Source organism: Prionailurus viverrinus, chromosome C2, assembly GCF_022837055.1.
Source record: "Prionailurus viverrinus isolate Anna chromosome C2, UM_Priviv_1.0, whole genome shotgun sequence".
Lineage (NCBI taxonomy): Eukaryota > Metazoa > Chordata > Mammalia > Carnivora > Felidae > Prionailurus > Prionailurus viverrinus.
Window position 1 is genome coordinate 97,100,813 of NC_062569.1, and position 24,453 is coordinate 97,125,265.

Consider the following 24,453-nt stretch of genomic DNA (forward strand, 5'->3'; position numbering starts at 1 on the left):
TTTGTCCTTCAAAAGAAAAATATTGCTTTAGGTGTGCAACAGTTTCTAAAGTTAAGAGTAAAGTCTACAAGAAACAAAAGTGAAAGAAATAGAAGAGAGAAAGAGACAGGATGAGAGAGTGTGTTTGAGAAAGAAGAAATGAAAGAACTTTAGAAATCCTGAAACACACACAAAATATTGAGGTAAAATTAAAAAATGGAAGGATTCTATGCTTAAGTTTTTCTAAAAAGTGATTTTATCTTGTTTTTGAAATTTTTTTGAAGTTTTATTTTATTTTTGAAAGAGAGAGAGAGAGAGAGAGAGAGAGAGAGCACAAGCAGGAAAGGGGCAGAGAAAGAGGGAGAGAGAGAATTGTAAACAGGCTCCATGATGTCAGCACAGAGCTCAACTCTGGGATCAATCTGACAAACAGTGAAATCGTGACCTGAGCCAAAATAAAGAGTCAGATGCCCAACTACCCAAGCCACCCAGATGCCCCAAGCAATATATTTTTTTTGATGCCCTCACAGATCATAATACCTAAAGGACGTTAAGGAGGTGCCATGAACCCCTAGGCTCCTATCCAGCAGCACACTATCAAGAAGCTCATTGTCCACTTCCAAACCTCCATCTACCCGCACAAATCCTCGGATATAGCTAAGAAAGAAAGAAGAGGTAGATAAAGAAGCTATGCCTTTCATGAAGGATGGAGTATGGAGTTCCAACTAAACTTTGAATTATAGTAAGGAAAGAGAGTTTTGATTAGCTAGACAAGAGAGGCATTTATAGCTGATGTGACACTGTGCTTACCAAAAGGAGTACCCCTTAATATAAACAACAACAGGTATTTGTGTTTTATCTACCACAAAGAGAAAAATTAAATGACCATTCTCATTAGTCTAGCAGTAGTAAGAAGCAACTGGGGAAAGGATGTGTTAGTTGGAGTTAGATTTAGTTGCATATTACAGAAAGTCCAAACAAAGTCGCTTAAACAAATGAGGGTTTTCAGTTTCTTTAAGGTAAGATAGTCCAGAAGTGATATCCAGGAATGAAATTATTTCACAACTGCCCTAAGCCTATAGTTTGACTTTGCCATCTTTATTTATATATTTTTTTTCTCTGATGTTAATTTATTTTGAGAGTGAGAACACAGGAGAGCAGGGGAGGGGCAGATAGTGACAGAGAATCCCAATTAGGCTCTGTAGCTCTCAGTGCCATGAGATCATGACCTGAGCCAAAAGCAAGAGATGGATGCTTAACTGAATAAGACCCCCAAGTGCCCCTCACTCTTTAATGAGTGGCTTCCATCCTCAAGATTCAAGGAAGTTTTTGGAGGTCCATGCTTTACATTTTTATCTCTCCTTCAGAAAACATCGCTGGAGCCTTTGTCCATTGACATTCATCCATTTCATCGTTAGTCTGTCTACAGGAGAGGCTGCAAAATGGAGGTTTTTAGCTGGGCTTATTGCCAATAATATAGATATTCTCTTATGGATGGAAAAGTGAAGAATAAATACTGGGGTCAACCCAGATGGAGATTGTGTTTTTATATTGAAATGTACATGATATGCACATGATGGCAGGAAAACAGAGGTTCCTAACCTAATGAGCTGTCCACTAAGGGAGTTGCTGTTCTAGTGACAGTATCTCTGCCAACTTAAGTCTCAGATTCCCAAAGGGACAGAGATGGGCCTGGCATAGTGTCTTCTCCCCTGTGAACGTAAGGGACTTCCCTCTAAATTCCAACTATTTTCTTGTTTCAGTTGATAATTAGCCTTGAGAAGAAACGGAGTAGTACTTCCTGACTTAAGGGAAATACCAGCCGAAGCATATCAAGGGTGTTGTGCAAATACATTGGGGGATCGGCAAAGTAAAAGTATTGATGATAATTTTATTGCTTCAAAGCATTCCCCTTAATAGAGTTTAAGTAACAGATCCAAAATACATGGTGGTGGCACCATCAACTCATGAAAGCCTTTTCTTCTTCTCTGACCTCCATTAGTATTTGTTAACAAAAAGGGATGTATCTTTTCAAAAGTCACATACATTGTTAACCTCCCATGGTTAATTTCCACTTAAATGAGTAACCATTATATTATGGAAGAAGGGGGTATGGACACAAAAAAATGAAGCACCTGACTTTCATTCCATTTTATTATAAACTGTGGGAATTCATTCTTCCTTATGTATTGCAACAGCTCTTAAGTTTTGAATCTCTATTTAGAGATAATGGTCAGAGACACTGTTTTAGAACCCTACAATGACCTTATCATAGTCTTCTCTAGGATGGGATATCTACAAAATAGTGCATGTAAAGTGCTCAGCTGGTGCCTGCCTCCCAGAAAAGGAATACCCAATAAGTGTGGGTTATCATTATTGTTAACATTAAGGTTACTATCTTCTTGCTCCTTGCTGACATCCCTGCTTATTCCATTTGTAATACTCTTCTCACAGTTAGACAAAAGTGATTATGTATGTTTATTCTTTCCATTTTCCCTTTCTTCTCATATCCTCTTTGTTTCCTCTATCTACATCTCTGCATGCCTGAAACCTTACCTCTGCATGAAATGCGAATATTTTTTAGGCTGTTTGGATGGACTTTTAAATTGGTATACTCAAATCTGTGGACAGAGGACATACATACCAGTAGCTAATCAATAGTTTGCTTTCAATATGTTCATCTTCCATCACTGGGTCCATAATAAATAATAATGAGACTTCCCTATTTATTGTACACTCTCTGCCATGTGCTCTACACATCCCATGGTTTCCTATAAACCAGATCCTCACATTTCTTTGTCTCTTGGTTTCAGCTCAGGTGTTGCTTCCTCTGAGTGATTTTGTTGCTTAACCTTTCTGCCCTCTCCTAAAGTTCTTGGCTTGTAAGCGGCGTAATAAATTCCTATCTCATCATCATTAACTGTCAACTGGAAATCCACAGCCAGGTGAAGGGTAGAATAGGAACCCATGTCTTGTCACTAAAGCTTGCTGGATCTCTAATAGCTCATTAGCATACCATACACAAGCATCCTGCTTTTAATTAGTTACGTGGTGTGATAATTAAGTAGTATTTCTCTGCAATTTCCCCTCATGTGGGGGAAAAGGGAGAGGGAAGAGGTTGGCTAGCAGTGGAAAGGGGTCTTAAAGCTAAGTATAAAGTTTTAAATAATTGTGACCCTGGAGACAAAACAGCTAGCAAACTCTCAAGGGGAGAAAATAAAATACTTCCTTTGTGTTTGAAAAAAAATGAGATAAAAATCGCCCTGTTTTCATTCTTGCTGGTAGTTATTTGAAGGAAAAAGCTTTTTAAAATTTTAAGCCAAAGATAGAAACATATACTGTGTTTGATTTTGATAGGAGAGCAAAACTTGTGTTATAGTGCTAGCCCAGGTCAGGAGAAGAGGACAAGGGGAAGACAACAGCCCAAATCATACATTAACTGAGGAACCCTACTGAGGCCTTGATTGTTCAGCACCAGAAACACTTCAGGAAGCCTGTATATGAGCACCAACGAATGACCAAGCTAATTACACTGTTGAATATAATTTTTTCTCACCTCTGGGAAAGATGATGCATCTTTCCTCTAGATGGTTGTCATGGAATTGGTGTGAGGCAAAGCACTTTTTGGGGGAGAAATTTATCTTCTTAAAAACTCCATCACTTTGAAACAGTTATTTAGCTTACTATGGCCAGAGCAACAGGACATATAAACTAAAGCTATATTCTGTCAGAGTATTAACTATTGGGTTTCTTCTAACAGGGAAGCAGATGGCAGGACTATGAGCCCTCTATATGTGGATTTGAAAAGTTACCATATCATCAAAAGGTCAGATGTAAACCTGTTATGATATAAAGTACCAAGTGCAGTTCCACATTGAGCCTTAATGGAAATACAGTCCTGTAATTTCTTGGAAATTGTGTGTACCTGAAACAAGTGCCAAATTTCCAATTTGAAAAATTCTAACATGAACTTTAGCTTTTCTCCAGGTGACCCTTCCTCAAGACAGGAAAAATTGACAGTTCTGGTGCTCTTGAGCATATACTTTTTCATGCCAAAGATGATTTTCAGTAAAATATGGGCAGAATTGTAAACTTGTTTTGAATTAGACACTAATCTCTAAGCAACCTCCTTCAACTGAACGTCAATATAAAGAGAAGTAATAATACACAGTAGTGCACTGACTTTAGAAAACGGTTGCCAAATCACTAGGGAGGTTGTCAAAGAAAAAGACGATTCTAATATAGAGACTTGGAAAGTGAGTGGATTAAAAATAGAATAGGGTTGATGAGTTTATGTCTACTTCTCTATTTGTTCTTTTTCCCTCCCCTCTCTTGTTCCCTTGGTATTCACCACAAAGCAGAAACACTGAACAATCTCCTTTAGCTCTTGGCAGATGACTTAATATTAAAAATTGATATTTCCCTTTAATGAGACAAGTGTGTGGGAACAGAAAAGTGTAAGGTGATATGTATAGACATGTTCCGTTGCCATCCTGCATGGTAGTAACACACCATCATTTTCATAAGGAGTTTCTCAAAACTGATCTGTACTTACTTCTCAGGCTCCCAAGAGGCTGAGTATGTCTTATTGCCATCTGAGTGAAGGAGCCACAAATGACTTTCTTCCACTCTGAGTAAAAATCTTGGCCTCCAAACCATGCTGCCATATTTCCTTAGAAGTCAAAAGATGCAACAAAGAGAATATGTTTTTTTATGTAAATTAACATTAGTAATATTAGTGGATCCAGTCATTAGTTGTTAGAACAGAGGCTTGTAAATACCCATTGATATTTCTAGAACTCTGTATTTAAGGACATAAAGCTGTTGATATAATAAGAAATAATATAAAAACTATAATCTTGGTAAGTGCTTATGGAAGTATGCCTGACTTCATAGACGTGAAGCTGAAAATACTGAAACATGGTACAGTTTCTTACCAAATACATGACTGTAAAAATGCCCATCCTTTTATATAGTAGATTAATTAATTCTTACAATTGAGAATATATATAGTTAATTATGATGATCTTTCTATCTTTGTCCTGATCACATTCCTTATTATCTTTGTCATTCATATATTAAACAAATGGATCTTTTACTGTTTTTTTTTTCTTTTCTTCCTCTTCTACAGAGTGTTATCTTCTCTGTCTGTTGGAGAGCATACAGGTTTTCCCAGTGAGAATGGATAGAATGATAGAGCCCAACCAATAGAATATCTTCCTAACCAAATCATTGCTATAGGAGCCTACAAAACAAGATCACTGTGCTTTCTATTCACTAGGCACCCATCAAACTAGTTTCTTTGAGTCCATCTGAACCCCTGAGTCTGTGCACCTACCTCTTGAGGGACCTAGATGAGAGTTCCAAGCTCAGAAAACTGGATGTTATATGGTTTGTTTCGACTTTGATGATTGCTTGCTTCCCCACTAAATGTCTGTTTCCTTCTTCTTGCTGCCTCCTTAGAACATATCCTTTTGAACATTTTACCTGCTCCCTTAGCAAGATGTGCTAAGTGATTTATGACTAGAAATTTATTGCATTCTTTTCTGTGCAATGATAGCTTTACAGATACAGTAGTCTGTATCTAAAGAAGTTTTAGTAGTTCTGTTTTGCATGTACCAAAAAGTACTTGCCATCTATCTTATAATCCTAGAGAATATCAGAGTGAATAGAGAGTCACATGCCTATAGCCCAAAAAGTCAGAATCTCAGAGAGGACCTTGTATATTTTGATGAGTCAAAAATGTTTAAAACATCAACATTAAAAAAATTCACTTATGGGTAGATTAAAGACTTCAATATGGAGTCAGAGAGGAAATTTATCAGCATTTGTATCACTTATACCCTAAAATCTAAGCCTAAGAAGACTAAATTCTCACACCACAATCTAGGATCGATAGTTTATGATTTCTACTTCCTAGATAGTTAAAATTAAATTTCAAGTTTTACATCAATAAGACAAAGACTCAACAGGTTGTAACTATTAACTCTGTTTTTTTTTTTTATTTCCCATGGGAGAACTGCTTTTTTCCACACAACAGTCCCTACACTTAGATGAAAAACACCTTAAATGGCAAATAAAATGTGGGTAGTGTATGTCAACCTCAATTTGGGTCAGAAGTATAATTAGAAAATGGTAAGGAAGACGTTACATCAGGTTCATTAGGGAAGTAATGTAGTATTTATTATATTTCAAATTATTCTTCTATTGTATACATCAGCCACATAGAGTATTAAAATATTTGCTCAATCATGTCTTACTTTAATTTAGGAAAAAGGTGTGAATGCAGATATGTATACCCAGATAGCAAAATGTACACATTCCAGTTGCAAAGAAACTGATCAAAATTAGAGCATTTTAGAAAGGAGAATTCCAAGATCAGTACATTCTGCAAACCTGCCCACAGTTGGCTAAGACTTTTCTGAAGAATCTAGTCTTCCGAAAGCTTGGATTCTAATTGACTGTGCTAATTTCCTAGATAGGCAGTTGTTTCCTAAACAGGAAATGGTGCAAACCACAGATCACTTCAAAGAAAGCAAATCTGGAGGAAAAAAAAAAAGAAATTCAAATCTATGAGAAAGACTGAGCTCAAGTGGAAGGATGCCATGATGAAGAAAGAATCAGATGACAGCTTTCTAAATAGCAAGGTGACATGCTGATAATTCAATGTGATGCTAAGATAATAAAAATTCATGAGAGCACTGGCTTCATAAACAGACACACGCTATCACAGGACAGGAAAGCTGTAGCCTATAGCTCCTATTTATTCAGTAAGGTGAGAGTATATCTGGCATTCCCCTTCTAAGTCTGAGTGCCCCAGGATCAGAAAGATACTGATAACTGGAAATGAAAGAAGAAACCAACAACAAAAATGATTAAAGAACTTTAGGACGGATGAAGAAAGATTACAAGAATAAAATAGCTCTAGTTTCACTGTGATAACTAGGAAGTAATATGCATGATCACTATCTACAAGTGCTGTATCAGAAAGTTGTAAACACTAAGGAGGCAGAGAAATAATTTATAATACTCTGATACCAAGGTGTATGTGGCTAAGGGTAATAGGATAGAATTACACTATGCAAAACATAATTTGAAAGCGCTGGAATACACTTCAGAAAAGTTAATTGTGCACAAACTGTTTCACATGCTCAGAATGTTAATCAACTGCATCCTCCCCCTGGTGATGCTTCTCTTTGCCTACACCTCTACCCCCATGAACAAATACTCAAGGAAAAGCACTTCACTGAAGGCCGTATCTCCCACAGGAAATGTTGTCTTGGACTTTGGGCCTTGGGCCCAGATTCTCCCTCCCCAAGGCACAGATGCCCACTAATTGGCTTCTATTTCTCTAAGCCTCACAAAAATATTGATCTGGCTCTGACCAGAGAAAATGGGACCAGAATTTCGAAGCTAAAAGTTATGCTACTTAACAATACTGATGTTTCACCCCACCCCCACCTGGAAGTTTCCCTAGGTGATTAGCACTCCCTCTAGGTGTCCAAGTGTAATAGCTAATGACTTGGCAGATCATGCTGTGGTCTCAAAAGGGGTCCGAAAAGTGTGCACTGAGGTCTTGAAGAAATGATTATAAACTCTATATTTGGATCTCATTTTTATTTTTTTATATATTTTTAATATATTAGTATGGCTTATAATATATTAGTAAGGCAGTTCATTATTCAAAAATAAGTACATATATGTAGACTGAGGTCATATGCTTTAATACAACTTTTAAAAATACTGTATATTGCTAGATAGGAGAGAGACTCCCAGAGGTTAAAGAGTTTTATGTACCTCTAGGACCTCAGTAATGTCAAATGAAGTAAAATATTTATTTAACCCCACTGGAGAGTTAAATGTACTTATACAAATGAGAAATTTTAAAATATTGAAAGGAAGAAAAGTTTAGCATCCCTTCCCTTAAGAGAAAGAGAACCTCTTCCTGAATACAAACCAGAGATTTGACCCTATTTGTCAGACAAATACTTATACTTGGAAATGTACCCTTTTAAGCAACAAACCATACCTGGGGAAATTGCAGGTAGAAAATTGAGGAGAAAAACTGTAGGAAAAACAGAGTGTTTTGAGATTAAATAAAATGAGAACAAAGAGGAGACAGTGCATAGCAATGATATGGCAGAGGTTAAGGCTGGTTGTTTTTATGGCAGGGAGTGAAGAAGTAAGAGAATCACTGTCTTACATCTGAGGGTATTTGTTACCAAAAGAATCTTACATTCATTTACACACTTGACCAATAGGAGATAAACATATTCTTGCAAGCAACCCGATCACATTATTGCAAACCAACACCACCAGTATTTATGTGTACTACTTTCTAAATAAAAAACTAGTTCCATGCACTTCACTATCATATTGGCTTCTAGTTGTGATAGGCAGAGAAGTAATCTATGAAAGCATTTATAAGCCTTAAAATAGGAAAACACATGTATAATTACAAGGAACAATGAACATGAGAAAGAGCTTCTGCAAAATTTTCCAGTTTTCATCTATGAATGAGAAAGTGTCAGGACTCAAAATGAACCAGTCTAAATTTTTCACCACTTGTGAGCAAAATATAGCTATTGAATACTGTCTTATGCTCATAGGACTATATTAGAACATAGAAGTCACTTTTTGTATGGTTTTTTTTAACTACTACCTATGACCAATGTATCAAGAATAAGCAAAGATAAAGGTTTTTGAGTACAAACAAGTGATTGAGGCCTGTGCACTGTTGGCATGAGATCACTGACATTTTAAGGTTGTCATGTTATTGGATAGCTAAATGTATATTGTTAAAATTTATCAGTTAAATGTATAGCCACTGAGTAATTCTGCAGAATTGTAAATTTCTGTTGTAATTACCAAACATGTTGAACAGTGTTAGAGCACCAAGGAACTGATATGTTGATATGTTTTGGTATTAAAAAAAAAAAAAAAGACAATTCTTGTGTAGGGTCAAGCCAAATCCAAAAGTCTACAGATTTGTTGAAGTGAGGACAGAATGACTACATTTGTGTGTGGGATTTTTGTTTTTACTTTGTTTTAAATGTTTAGTTATTTTGAGAGAGAGAGAGAGCAGCAGAGGGATGGAGAGAGAGAGAGAGGGAGAGAGAGAATCCTAATCAGGCTCCACATTGTCAGCGCAGAGCCAGACATGGGGCTCAATCCCACAAACCATGAGATCATGACCTGAGCTGAAATCAAGAGTCAGATGCTTAACCTACTGAGCCACCCAGGCACCCCTGTGTGTGGGTTTTCTTTTTTTTAAATGAAATTGCTTCTCTCTGCTGGGAGCAGCTCTCCTGCCACACTACCTCTTGTCCTGAAAATTTATACCTGCTCAGAGTTCATCACCCGCTTCTTGGTCAGGAGTACCTGTCAGTTGTTGAGCCTATCACTGTCTGCAGTCGTGCTAAAACAACCATAGACACCGACAGGTGACCGGCAGGTGAGAGTCTCAGCAGTGTGGCATCCCTGTCCCCTGACATCACTTGTTCCTATCTGCAGCTTCCATTTCAAGGGAAGTTTCAAGGAACATTAATACAATAGCCAAGTTCACTGGGGCTGGGACTGCCACAGGCAGACATGGCTGGCACTGAGACTGAAATTGGTATTATGTTTGGGAGCTTCATCATTGGTTATACCAGGAACCCTTCTCTGAAGCAACAGCTCTTCTCCTACACCAGTCTGGACTTTGCCTTCTCAGAGGTCAGGGGGTTCTTTTGCTTGATAGTGGCCTTTCTCATCCTCTGCTGTGTGAAGGAGTCATATCCCTCTTCCATACATAGGTCTTTCTCCTGCGTTTTGTCTGCCCTGTTATGTTCCTTTTCCTCTAATTCCTCAGACAGCCTTGGGAATGTGATTGGCTCAGGGTTTGACAGAAGGAAGACAAACAAGTAGTATATTAGTAAGATTTTTTAAAAAATTGATGGAAAGTATCATTCCAATAATTTTCAAGAGTGTTACACATAAACCATTTGCTAAGAAAGTGCAAATTTTGCATAATGTGTGTCTCTTTCATTTTCCATTTGACCAGTCACTTCGCATTATTGTACATGCACAAAGTGATCACTCTAGAAGCATATGCTTACCTGAAAGTAACAACTCTTTTTTTTTTATTTTTTTAAACATTTATTTATTTTTGAGACAGAGAGAGCATGAGCAGGGGAGAGTCAGAGAGAGAGGGAGACACAGAATCCGAAACAGGCTCCAGGCTCTGAGGTGTCAGCCCAGAGCCCGATGCAGGGCTTGAACTCATGGACCGCAAGATCATGACCTGAGCCGAAGTCGGACGCCCAACCGACTGAGCCACCCAGGCGCCCTGTAACAACTCTGTTTTAATGTTAGGCAGGTGTGTTCACCTTCCAGAGGCAGAGTTAATATGTAATGGTATTATTTTCCTATTGGTGTTTTTGCTTCCTTAATTCAAACCATGTACCTAGGTATTACTTAGAATATGATACATTCAATAAAAGAGTGCCATCACCTAAGTATAATACAAGATTTTTTTAACATTGCTTTGTGTAGAATTCTGTTAAATTTTAGTAAAAAGGAAAACCTTCACAAAATTTGTCCCTGACATTCTGTTGAGTACTTTAAAGATTAAGGTTTTCAAATATACTAATCTTTAAAATGGAAAAGATTCTTAATTGAAAAAAAAAATAAAAGAATGGAGTAAACCTTCCATAGTAACTAAGTTATTGTTAATGCTCAGCTAAGAAAAGGTACTTTAAAAGCTACTGAAAATTCAAAGGAGAAATATACAAATGATAAGAAAGATTATAATGAGGGTTGGAAAACAATTTTGGAGAAGATAGATTCATCCTTAGATTACTCATTAATTTTGTAGAAAGGCAGCCGTATTAAATTTCATTTAGGAGGCCATAGAATTGCACATTTCTTCATTCTTTTATGAGAATGAGATTAAGGACAAGAAAACAAGCTAGAATCAAAGAATCAGTCTAAAGCAAAGTGGGTGACAATTAGGGTCAATGAGAATCAGCTTTGATTCCTCCCATTTTACCTGATAATTGTCAGGTTATTAATTTTATAGTGCTAATTAATATTACTTATACTTAATGAGGCGCTGCAAAATTCTGAGCCATTAAGGAAAGTCAAAGTATGTTTCTGTGTTTACTGAGGAAGCAAAGGAATACATTTAAAAAATCAATAAAATACTTGGAACAAAAAACCCCACGATAAATAACCTTCACTTAACTATTCATTGATTTAACTAATATTTATGGAGTACCTACTATGTATCAGAAATTCAAGGTAATGAGGTTACAGTGACTATAAGCAAAACCAAGTGTCCCTAGAGATCATGGAACTTAAATTCAAACGATCAGAAAAATTACATTGCTTGTTATAATTCTCAACCTGATGTGTAAGCTGATTCTATGTTATGTTTTGTTATTGGTTTTATTTTGTAATTAAGAGAAAATATTTAGAACAAATCTATAATTTTATATGGGATATGCAATAACAGCATTATTTTATATAATCTAATTTTGTTACATAAAATAGTCATACTGTACTACTCTTTAAGTACTTAAAATTGAATTTTGTGTGACTACTTAACGTATTATCCAAAGTTCATTGGAAAGCATAAAAGATAGAGTGAAAAGAAAAATGAGGACCAAGAAAACAAAAAGAAAGATTGAGCTTCTGTTCTGAACTAAATGTTTGTGTCCTCCTCAAATTTATTAGTTGTGATCCTAACCCTCAATGCAATGGTATTATTAGGAGGTGGGACCTTTATGAGGTGATGAGGTCATGAGGCTGGAGCCCTCTTGAATGGAATTAGTTTTCTTATAAAAGAGACCTTGGAGAGCTTTCTTGCCCCTTCTGTCATATGAGGACACAGTGAGAAAATGGCCATCTTTGAACCAGGAAGCAGGCTCTTATCAGACACTATATCTGCTGTTGCCTTGATCTTAGACTTCCCTTCCTCTAGAAGTATGAGAAACAAATGGTTGTTGTTTAATCCACCCAATCTGTTGTCTTTTGTAATAGCAGCTCAGACTGAGACAGTGTTCGTGACAGACGGATGCTTTATATACTGTCTTTTTAGGGCCCATTTCTCCTTCTTCTCCCAAGTTTCGGAGGGATAGAGTATATACAGTGCATACATTGGATCTACTACAGTTGTAAATGTGTACCAATTTGTTTAGTCTGCAGAAGTTCCCTGTAATTCTAGTGCTTGGTTCTCTGCTGCAGGGGATATGAGAAAACATGTCTCTGAAACTGAAGGGCAAACTCTGGCCTCCCATCCTAAGTTTAGAACTTAGGACCTACACACCAAGTGTGCCTTCTTGGAAGAGCACAACTTCACTCTGGAAACTATGCCCTGGGCTTTGCTCAAACGGGTCTCGACGGTGGGATTCGGAAAGAGATGGCCGAAAGCATGGGACCTCCAGATGTGGAAGAGCAGGCAAGAAGTGCTTGCTGCATCTGAGTGTCTTAGTACAAGCAATTGAAAAAAGGTAAAATGTTTCCTGCCATTGAAGAACAGTCATTTGTGCCACTCATAAAACGTGGCCCAATGGGTGTCAGTATCTTCTGTGTCAGATTCGTTTTTTCTTTCCTTCCTCCTCACCTGGATTGGAAAAAGTGAGGGCACGAAATAGGTTGAACTACTCTGCTTCATAAGAGAATGAGGTGATGAGGACACAGAACAGAGAAGAAAGAAAGGATCAAGCTTAGAAGAAGTGGATAAATTATATGAGAGATTTAGGTAAGGTCAAATATTTTGAACAGCCCTTACATACTAACCTGTGTAGGTATCTTATACAGAATTATAGATGAAGGCCTATCATATATTAATCATGTTATCAGTGTACTGTTCTATTATTCCCTCCAACCAATTCTTCAACTTCACTCAAGCTGTAAATCACACTATCAAAAATTAAAGATGGAAAACACCTGTGAGGTCATAGCTTATCCCTTGTCTTGAGCAGTGTGAGGAAAACCAACATTTTCCTCAGGATTTTGTAAAATGATTTTGTAGCTCCCCACACTGGCGTGCACAAAGGTCTACCCAAATGCACATGCCTTGCAGGTTGGGTTTGCACAGAGACAGGTTTTAAATGCACTAGGGGAAAGCAGCTCTTGCTAAATGTTTTATAACGTGTCAAGAAACCTTTATCGAACATTTAATCCAAAACCTGGCTTTGAACCAGGGAGGCATACAATTCTGTAATTAATTTTTTTTACCTTCTTTTGCTAATCGCTGATAAAAAGCTTAATTCTATTAACAACTCGACTTGACAAATTGCACCGCTCAACGGAAGCGTTTAGAAATTAATTATGCATTTTATTGCATTAGGTTGGATAAACAGGGAAGCACCAGGAAGAAAAAGGAAAACTGGGAGAGAAGGAAAATGGTCACAATATAAATAATTCATTGGTGTCTGACTATTTCCATTATGACTCAATGTGCCATTTAAAATATAAAATAAACACACCCCCTTCCTGAATGGCACCTCCTGTTTAAGTATGGTTTCACCTCTAGACCACGTTAATAATACAGGTTTCTTCTACTTTTTCCTGAAAGCATACATTTTTCCCCCTAAAGCCCAAGCTGATTTGGATCCCTAAAGGGACTTCTCATCTAGTTGTCATGGAAGCTCAATCTTTCCCCTTAGATCCTTCAGCCTCTAGTCTTAGGAATCTCAGAGCATGGCCTTCAGAGATTTAACTAAGAGTCGCAAATCCTAACAGTAAGTGTACTGTTGTAGCACCAAAGTATTAAAAACTAGGAGAAAGATTAAGTTGGCTTCCACTTCACTTCTCTAGTTAAGGCTAAGTGCTCAAGCAGTCAAAAGACCATATGCAATTTTTATGGCTCTCTTTGTCTATAAATATACATGTTTCAAAGTGGCTGTTGAAAGAGATTTCTGGCAAGGATCAAGTTCTAGCATGTGGACTTCTAAACTGTGTCTGCTCCAACCAAAGACTTTTACCCTGTAGCAAACTTGTCAGTAAATTCATGTTTAAAGCATTATACTCTTTCTCTCTGATATACTCTTTTGCATCTCTCTGGCCAATCTTCCTTTTCTTAACTTGTGAGCTAAAATATAATTATGCTTTTAGATTTTCTTCTAACCGCAGATGCACTCAATTGTTCTTTTTTTTTAATTTTCATTTCATAATTGTTATATCAGTACAAAACCATGTTACTGAAATTAATATCACCATCAATGATGATGGGCATGTCAGGAGAAGGAACTGTTCTTTGAAATGAGATGGAAGTGTAGATACAATGTCATGTCACACAGAGCACAGGTGCTTTCCTGATGTCCAGCTTCAGTAATTGGTAAAGAGCCCCCATCCAATCTGAAGAATGATGAGAATCAATTTCTTATCAGAAATCCTCTCCAGGGAAACAGCAGAGAGATTGAGAGATTGGCCAACACCCAGAACAAAAGTGACTATTCTTGGCAAATTTGTAAGTTTTTAACCAGGGAGGTTTGTGGAAAAATACATTATGGGAAGATTTTTGGGTTCTGGGAAATTTCCTGGAAATAGTTCCAATCGTTTGAGTTTTTCCAAAGACATTGAAACTAACATGTTCAACCACTAAACAGATTGTAGTCAGAGTTTTTATAAAGCCATAGTTTTGTATAAAGCCCCATGCTAGCTTTTTCTAGTTCTGGTTAAGTAATGGCACTCTCTTCAAGTCTGAGTCCCAGCAGGATCTGTCTAGGATATCACTGAAATAAGAAGGTGTAATAGAGGAACTGATTTTGTTTATTCATGAGAGGCAGAAATGGAGTAAACCAGGCTACAAGTCATCTTTATCATGACATGCTGGGGCCCCTTCTTTTAATTTCTGTCTGTTTTTATTTTTTATTTTTTTTTTGTTTTTTCTTTTTTTTTCTTTTTTTTTTTTTTTATAATTTTTTTTTTCAATCTTTATTTACTTTTGGGACAGAGAGAGACAGAGCATGAACAGGGGAGGGGCAGAGAGAGAGGGAGACACAGAATCGGAAACAGGCTCCAGGCTCTGAGCCATCAGCCCAGAGCCTGACGCGGGGCTCGAACTCACGGACCGCGAGATCGTGACCTGGCTGAAGTCGGAGGCTTAACCGACTGCGCCTCTGTCTGTTTTTAAAAGTCTATTCCCTTATTGGTCCAGCCACATTATGCCATTGTCCTTTTCTGTAAAGCAGGTAGGTACTGGTGAGTGAAATCTGTATGAATCAATTTGTTGCATAATTGAGTATAAGAACTGTCAAATCCAGATACAATTTATGGACAGACTTCTCGCTATAAAATGGATACAGAGACTTTCATCCTCAACAGATAAGTTTATTCCTTCTTCTCTGTGTTAGATGGTAAAGGGATTTTGGATACTATGAGATATATCACAGTCCTTGTCCTTAAGGAATATTCCATATACGTATAAAGTATATTAACAGAGAAACTCTTCTGGGGGTTATTATATTAAATGTTCCCAATGAAGGATGTGTACAGTCAGTGTTGCTGGACTTTAGAGGATTTGGTCCCATTGTGGAACTTTAGGGAAAGGCAGGAATTGGAAGAAGCATATGGTGTTTAAATTGGGAAGAACTTGATGATCTGAAAATTAGTATGTACTTAAAAAATGTTATGATTCTCAGAAAATGAGAATGATCTTGCTGGGCTTTTTTGAGAAGGAAGAGTTGTCACTGTGACCCTTACAGCAGCTTGAATCCTATCACTAACTTGGTGTCTTGACATTGTCCCCCACTCTTAAATTTCAAACTCTGTTGGTTTTATCCATTTTATTTTTCCACTATAAAACTTTGAGTTCACTGAAGCACTGCAGCTGCTAATATCCAATGTACAAATAAGAAATCTCCATCCTTCTGAGAGGAATCTACATAAGTCTTCCTGCAGACTAGCTTCAGCTATGTGAACAACAAAGAGAAATCTTCAGGTTTATTACATTTAATGTTATCTCATGCTCTCTTTTCCCCTTGCCTTTGCAGTCTTATTTTGGGTTGCTGTGAATTGTCATTTGCAAAGATATGTGAAAGATAGAAGACAAATACTAGTAATAAAAACATGCTTTATGTATTACATATATGCAATGTTCTAGAAAAATGTGTTTCTCCAGGGAGTATAGCTGATGTTTACAACCACCACAGAAACTCTTTGTTTAGAAATTGGATCTTGCTACTGGAAAATACCACCTCCCATTTTTTGTCTTTCCATGGATGACATCTGAGTACTGAAATTCATGTTATATGGCTGGTTGGTATGTGCAGATGGTGAAGGGTATTTTATTTCTGTATTTATTCAATTTGGAAAATGTATCCATTTTTTAGATTCCTTTGCGATAGTAACATATCAAGACAATCCCTAGCTCTCTCTTTAGGAAGAAAGAATAGTCAAAGAGTGAGGCCATGTGCTATGCTCCAGAGACCTGATAATTCTCCAAATCTGGAATAGCTCTGGGACTACTGATTTAGCTCAAGATCATGTTGATCAAAAAACTCTAGAAAGGGATAGACTTACTCAATATTTGGTGTTTTGTTTTTGTTTTTGTTTTCCCATTGGTCAGGGCATCGTAGACCAAAGAGGCCTCAATCTTTGATTGGGACTTATGTCCCCAAATTCAACTGGAATCATTTCCTAAATCTTAATGATGGGTGTTATGGAATTGGCCTTCCTGGAGGCTGGTGCAAATCAGAAAGATCCCTTAAAGTTAACTTTAGGGTCACATTTGTGAGGACAACTGAAACCATAAAAATTACAGAAATGGTAGTGTTGTATGCCTAAGTAGATATTTATTGCAGTAAGTTTTCCTTGAATTATTCACATTCATAATGCTAAAATGTTTTGTTCTCATGGGAAAATCCAAGATAGTTATTAAAAAATGTGTATCTACATAGAGTCACAGGGACTCATGATTACAAGTACCTTTAGATATTTTTCAAATGAACCAACCACCTACTCCCCCTAGCTATGCCCTCTGGTTTTTGCCACAAAATAGTGAGCAAAGCAGCAAGGAAAACCACTAACAGTGATGAAATTCTCTAATTATTCCAAAGACTGGATAAGAATCTTCATCTTGCAGGTCACAAGCTACCTAAAGCCAATTTCCTTATGGCTAACTTTTAAATGGGTGATTCGAAAAGTCTCATTTTTTCAGTATTGAATTCATGAGGGTTTCTTGGTGTGAGACTACTGGATTATTTCTCTCCCTAGCATATTCAAATTGTTGCCAATGGAGGCAGAACAATGACAACTGCCTTGGCCTTCTAAGTGTGTACTATTTGGTGTGTCCTTCACATTTGCCTCTTGGTGCTTATAGACTGGGTGTGCATTCGTAGCCACATGGCACAGGATTGGCTGTGGTTATAAGGGCTCCCTGAATTCCCATGTGTTTCAAGAACAATGAATGTTAATGTTGTTCCTAGCCAGGAGTGAGAGGAGCAGAGACACTCCTAACAAGAGCTGACACAAGGAGAAATACTGGCTTTCTGTCTCTCTTGTATGTTAAACAATTCATGAGGTTTGGGGTTGAGTGAGACATTTAATAAACATTGGCCGCTTGGGCTGCCTACCACTTGTGATTTGTCACTATTGGTCAAATGTGTGAGAAGCAGAATGAGTTTTTCAGCTTTGAGGCTTAACAAATAATGCTTTTTACCATCCATTTGTTTTGAGGACACAACATGATTCAAGTGATAAGCACTGAATTTTGATATCTCTAAAAAGGTAAGACTTCTGCATGTGAAATTAAGATGAAGTTAAGGTATTTGCAAATTGAAATATTTTATAGAATCTTAGCACTGGAACTGTTTTTAGATGTCATTCAACCTAAGCTCCTATCCCATTACAGTAATCCCTCCTGAGAAATGGATCAGCTATCTATTCTTGCTTCAATACTTTGCTTTGCCTGGTTTAGTTTCTTTAAAGGATCTTCCCTCTACAGTATTTTTTTTTAATTTTTTTTACTCTTTATTTTTGAGAGAGACAGACAGAGTGTGAGTAGGGGAGGGGCAGAGATAGAGGGAGACAAAGAATCCGAAATAGGCTCCAGGCTCTGAGCTGTCAGTACAGAGCCCGATGTGGGGCATGAACCCACAAACTGTGAGATCATGACCTGAGCCGAAGTCAGATACTTAACCTACTGAGCCACCCAAGCACCCCTGCCCTGTAGAGTCTTAAAATGAAAGGAGTGACCCACTAGACTTGAACTATCTTCCCTCACCTGCCTGCATATGTATTTGTGACTCCTCTTTTGCTAATTAATTCACTTTCTTTCAGTGTGATTAACCTTATGGGTAAAGCACCTGCTGGGTGGTTGTGGCCCACATGGCCGGCTTCTGTTCTAAAGGTTTTCTTGGTATTAAGGTTTTTACTGCCTCTTTCCTATCTCTACCTTTTGTACTAACCATGCCATCTGCAAAATATTAACACTATGCTTTCTGGCTGAATTAGTAATGTTAGATTCTAGAGCTTATGAAATTCTAATGAAGATTTCATCAGAAAAATCATGAGTCAAATAGAGGCTGAAGTTAGATGTTTCTACCTTAAATTAACAATAACATGTTCCACTAACTCATTTTTTCAGGGACATGGTTTATAAAAACACAAACTGTGGGGTGCCTGGGTGACTCAGTCAATTAAGCATCCGAATTTGGCTTAGGTCATGATCTCAAGGTTCATGGGTTCGAGCCCCTCGTCAGGATCTGTGCTGACAGCTCAGAGCCTGGAGCCTGCTTCTGATTTTGTGTCTCCCTCTCTTTATGCCCCTGCCCTGCTCACGCTCTGTCTCTCTCCATCTCTCAAAAATAAATAAATGTGAAAAAAATAGAAATAAATAAAAATAAAAAATTTTATAAAATAAAAAAAATTAAAAACAACACAAACTGTTGCTTGGGGCCACTTGTCTTTATAAGGGGGCAGTATGTCCTAGCAAGTAGGGGTCTGAACACAAGGGAACAAGATGAAGGTGGGCACATGGACAGCTAACCTTGTGTCCCTTGGAGGAATCCCACCTAAAGGATGATCTGTTTATCAACTCTCTGCTTCCATATTTCATTCCACCTGTAAGAAGGAGGTGGGAACATGGGAAACAATGGATTCCTTTTCCTTCTCTTTCCTTTTATAGCTTTCCTTTTTTTCCCCTTTCTATTCATCACAGTTTTCAGCATCTGAAAGAGGAGGTAGAAAATAGCTGTTCTACTGTTGGTAATAATTTATGTTTAATTTGTTTTTTAAAGGGTTTTTTGTGGGGGGAAGGGCAGAGAAAGGGAGAGAGAGAACCCCAAGCAGACTCCACACTGTCAGCACACATCAAGTCAGGCTTGATCCCATGAACTGTGAGATCATGACCTGAGCTGAAATCGAGAGTTGGACGCTTAACTGACTAAGCCATCCAGGCGCTCCTATTTACATTTAATTTGTATACAGATAAGCGTTTCTTGAATATTTGTTTTTGTAAGGATGAACTGAAAAATGAATGGAAGTCAGGGTGAAGGCAACAGCTCTTTAATAAGGCAAGGGTTACCAAATGCATAGCCAATAGTAGTGTGATTTTTTTTTTTAGATTAGGTAACAAGTTCTAGAAACTCCTGACAATCTAGATTTGACAGTGTGTCTCAGGCTGAAAAGAAGATATCTTCTCACTTGAATTAAGTATTCATAGGGAAAATATCAATACCATCTTTTTTTAAATGTTTTAATTTTTGAGAGAGAGAGACAGAGTGTAAGTGGAGGAAAGAGAGAGAGAGAAGGAAACACAGAATCTGAAGCAGGCTCCAAGTTCTGAGGTGTCAGCACACAGCCTGATGCAGGGCTCAAACTCATGGACCACGAGATCATGACCTGAGGCAGAAATTGCTCAACCAACTGAGCCACCCAGGTGAATACTGTCTTTAAACTAAAATTAGCTAGGTAATAGAATATGGGTATTATTGTCAAGCACTCTGCTATTCATTTTATTGAATTTGAGTCTGTTTGGCACAGATCATTGTTCTGGGGCAAAAAAAAAAGGCATAGGATTCAGAAGATCTGGGTTTTTCTTTGGCACTGATATCAAATAACTGAGAGATTCAGGGCAAGTCAGTTATTTCTCTGGATCTCAGTCCCCTTATGTATAAAATGGGGTTCATAGTAATGTTTGTTTTAGGGTTCATGGGAGGATTTAAGGAGATAATGCACTTGGAAGTACTTTGTAAATTATAAATGATGATTTTAGTAGTTTGACTGTTGACAGTATGATATTGTCACTGGTGAAACTGTAACAATAATATGCTATAAAGCAGTGTTGTTTATAACTTTGCCTACGTATTATCTAAAGGGGCTTGCTAGAGCAGTATTTTCGGGGACTTTCCTGGGTGTGCAGTTCCCAAAAGACTAGATATTAAAGCATCTTCTCTAGTTTCCACAATCTGAGAACCACTGGCTCCCAGGATTAAGCAGACAACTTTTCCAGGCACCAAGGCAAAAAGAATATCAGACAAAGGGACTAGATGACTTACTAATCCTGAAATCAGGGGATATATATTATTCTGGACACACCTTAGATCGACATATACCCTGACTCTCACTATTTCAATAGTGTTATTAAACTTTAGTGCATTTGAAAGACTCTTATCATGGGGATTGTATCAGTTTGAAGAACAAATGCCAGTGTTTCACACATAAGTGCATATAGACATGTGGATGTACTCATATCTAACATGTATGCACAGACATCTTTGGCCTGGCATCTTGCTCAAGAAACCACAATGAGGAACGAGGAGGGTAGGGTAGAGAGCTCAAGACCAAAAGGGTCCAAAGGAGCTGACCTGAAAATTGAGCAGTTTGGACATAACATAGTAGATAGCCCCGTTTGCCTGACTTTTTGCCAAGTTAAGGTAATATTTGCAGGATGCAGGATGAACTAAATGGTTTATTCTGTCCCAGAGGTCCTGTCTAAACATCATAGCTGCTTGGAATGCCCCATTCTCCTTTTCTAGCTGTCAAAATCCCATTCATCTTTCAAAGCAAGCTCTGGAATTTAAAATAATATTTCCTTTCTGGAGTCATTTCTAACTTACTCCAGAAGGCAGGTCTACATCCTTGCTTCGAAGTAAATGAGTTACATGTGCATCATGTAACTTCTAGAGGTATTTGAACTTCTAGAGGTAGGACATCTGTCTGCTTTATTTTTGTATCTCTAGAACCAAGCATTACCTGGAACAGAATTTGGTAACTGTCACTACCCAGGTGATTAATAGTGTCAGTTTTATGAGAAGGCTTATTTTTTTCAATGTTTATTTATTTTTGGGACAGAGAGAGACAGAGCATGAACGGGGGAGGGGCAGAGAGAGAGGGAGACACAGAATTGGAAACAGGCTCCAGGCTCTGAGCCATCAGCCCAGAGCCTGACGCGGGGCTCGAACTCATGGACCGCGAGATCGTGACCTGGCTGAAGTCGGACGCTTAACCGACTGCGCCACCCAGGCGCCCCAATAGTGTCAGTTTTAAAGAATATGTCCTTGAGAATATGTCCTCAAGGTCACGACTCTTCTGTTACCCTCCTGTGATTTTTCCTCTATAGTGTGTGGACTCAAACCCACCACCATCCTCTATGGTTCTCTAGGTGTACACATGATGTTTCATTACCATTTGAGAGAAGTAATAAGTGATTATATTAATCCTCTCAGATGAGTCAATTTGTCCGGGCAAAGGTTCCTATTGGCTGATTTTCATTATCGCTTTATGTTTAATTACATATTTCACCTGTATTTTAAGTAGTCAAAAGACTAGAGAAAGACCTCAATTGCTAAAGTCTCTTATGGATTACATATTTGATTCAAGGCCACAATCCAGCTTGATATTCCCTCCTGCTTTCTACAGAATCTCTTCTCTGAGTGTTACCATAAGCTTACCCTAGTCCTAAAACTTCTTCTTTACCAAAATGTTATTATATACATTGCTCCTTCAATTTCTCCAGTAATACCTCCAAATATCTCCACAATTTTATTTTTCTATATCATATTTGAAGGTTTTTTCTTCTCAAATCTTGACCTGTTAACTTCCTTACATACTTATTCAACCTGTGTCCTAGGGTCTTAGAGGATAACACTGATGTCATAAAATGATGGTTTTATTTATCAACTAAGAAACTGTGTGACAGATATATATCTAAAACATCTAAGAAGTCTGAAATATATATAGAAAGGTCTTTGTCTGATACAATAAGTTAGTGAGATTCCTATCACTGATTATGGACAAACAGAAACTAGCTTAAATACAGAGGTAGGGAAATTACAGGAGCAATTTAATATTAGATAATGGTCACTCCCAAATTTACAATTGTCTCAACTTTCACATCACTTTGTTGAGATTAGAGTTCCATGACCTTACTTCTGTATTGTACTGACAATGATATATAAGCCCTGCATGAATTGTTAATACCACATGTTTCTATATATCTTCCCAGCTTGCTTTCTAATTACATGTCCATTTTCTGACCATGTATTTATTCGTGAGAAGATAACCATAGTCACTAAAGAAAATGAGGATAGAAAAGCTAATATGAGGCATGTTGATTTCAGATGTTCTGAAATGAACATCACCCCCATACCTATTCTACCTCTGCCCTATTATCACCACTACCAGGACATTTGCAAAGTAGGAGACAATCTGTCCTGTGGCTATTTTGGTGTTTCCAGGATTGTCCTCCCATTTTTCACCTACTGATTCTCCCTTCCCACACCCTATTGTATGCATCTCTTTGGATGTGACATAGGGGGACCACATCCCCTCCCCTCTCCTGCCCTGAGGTGTTTGTGGAACTCAGAAAATGATGTGCAGTTGGGTTGTTTATCACCATGCTGAAAAACGGAAGGATGGCATCGCTACAGGAGCAGATGGCACTGCACGCTTGGCATCATTTTCTCAGACAAACCAGGACTAGGGCTGCGAATACTGGCATTTGCCTGCTATAGTCATTCATATCAAAACATAACAATGAAAATAAGGTACTTTTGCAGGAAAGGTTTTAAAGATTTTTTTTTCCAGAGATTTAAAATTGTATGTGTTTAAGCATCTTAGTCTCCTGTTGTATGCATACAACATGTTTGCCCTCCTAACATTCTTTTATCAAGTGAAATTTTGTATATGAAGGTTTTTTCTTTTTGTATTTATCTTTCTATGTATTCCCCTAAATGTACTTAGGCAGCGATATATCAGAAAATTGCATTTAAGCTTGTAAGAGTGTGTTTGGAAAGTCGAAATAAAAATGGTAGTATAAAGAATAAGAATGTGTTTTAATTCTGGAAACTAGTAAATGTGTACAAGAAAATTTTTATTTGTGAAGGAATCATTAATCTTTGGTTTCAACAACTCAAATTAAGGTTCTACTACCTATTAACTGAGTGATTTTAAGCAAATCTAACCTATTGATGTACAGTTTTTCTCATTGGGAAAGGAAAGAGTTTGGACTGGATGATTGCTAAGATTTCTTCTAATTTTCTTTGATTTGATATTTCTATGAGAATTAATGAAACAGTAATACAGACTACCTACCTTTTCATGTGTGTGTGTGTGTGTGTGTGTGTGTGTGTGTGTGTGTGATTGTGTGTGTGTGTTTGTGTGTGTGTGTTCCTTTGTTTTTTTCTTTTCTCCTCCTCCTCCTCTTCCTTTTTCTCCTTATGAAGCATGGAAAGTATGCATTTCATTTCTGAAGTATAGTCCACATTTTTCTTTGTGTTCCTTCTCTCTTCCCTTAGAATCAGTACTTTTTGCCTCCATTATGATTTCCTTTGAGAAAATTGAAAACTCCAAGAAAATGGCTATAGTCTCTCATGTGTTTGAATTAACAAATATATGTATTCATCCATTCAGCAAATTCCATTGCAGGCAGGTGTCAGGCTTTAGGAATACAGTGATGGTTAAGATATGTTCCCTGCCTTACAGGAATTGGCAGTCCAGCGGGAGGCATACTACCTACATATATACATAGTGTGATGTAGTAAGTGCCAAAGTAAAACACAAGAGACAAAACCGATTTTGTTAAGATATGGGAAAAATGTCTCAGAAGGGGTTACATTGGGTTTTAGAGGAATTATTATGATGGAAAAGGAAAAAAAAACACTTTATGCAGAAGGAACAGTATATATTGGAACAAAGAGTCTGATATATTTGGAGAAAAGTAAGAAATTATATACACCTTGAAACAGGGTATAGATGAAAAAGGTAAGAATCAAAGGCTGAGAAGAAACTTCGGGCCAGATTTTGAAGGGCTTTGTTTTCCTAAGACGTTTGTATTTGACTTTATAAGGAAATAAGAAAACAGCAGAGTGGTTTTTTTTTAAATTGAAGGAAAACTGACGTACAATATTGTATTAGTTTCAGGTGTACAAGACAGTGATTCAATATGTGCATTACAAAATGGTCACCATCATAAGTCTAGTTACCATCTGTTACCGTATAAAGTTGTTAGAATATTATTGACTGTATTCCCTATGCTGTACATTG

The 24,453-nt window shown here is 37.5% G+C and overlaps 1 protein-coding gene and 1 pseudogene across 2 annotated transcripts in view; both read left to right on the forward strand.

Moving 5' to 3' along the window:
- Nucleotides 1-24,453, forward strand: part of LSAMP (limbic system associated membrane protein) — a 665,273-nt gene that overhangs the window by 181,842 nt on the left and 458,978 nt on the right. The gene's annotated exons all lie outside the window — the stretch shown is intronic.
- LOC125175073 (uncharacterized) overlaps nucleotides 9,254-24,453 on the forward strand; it is a 31,748-nt pseudogene continuing 16,548 nt past the window's right edge.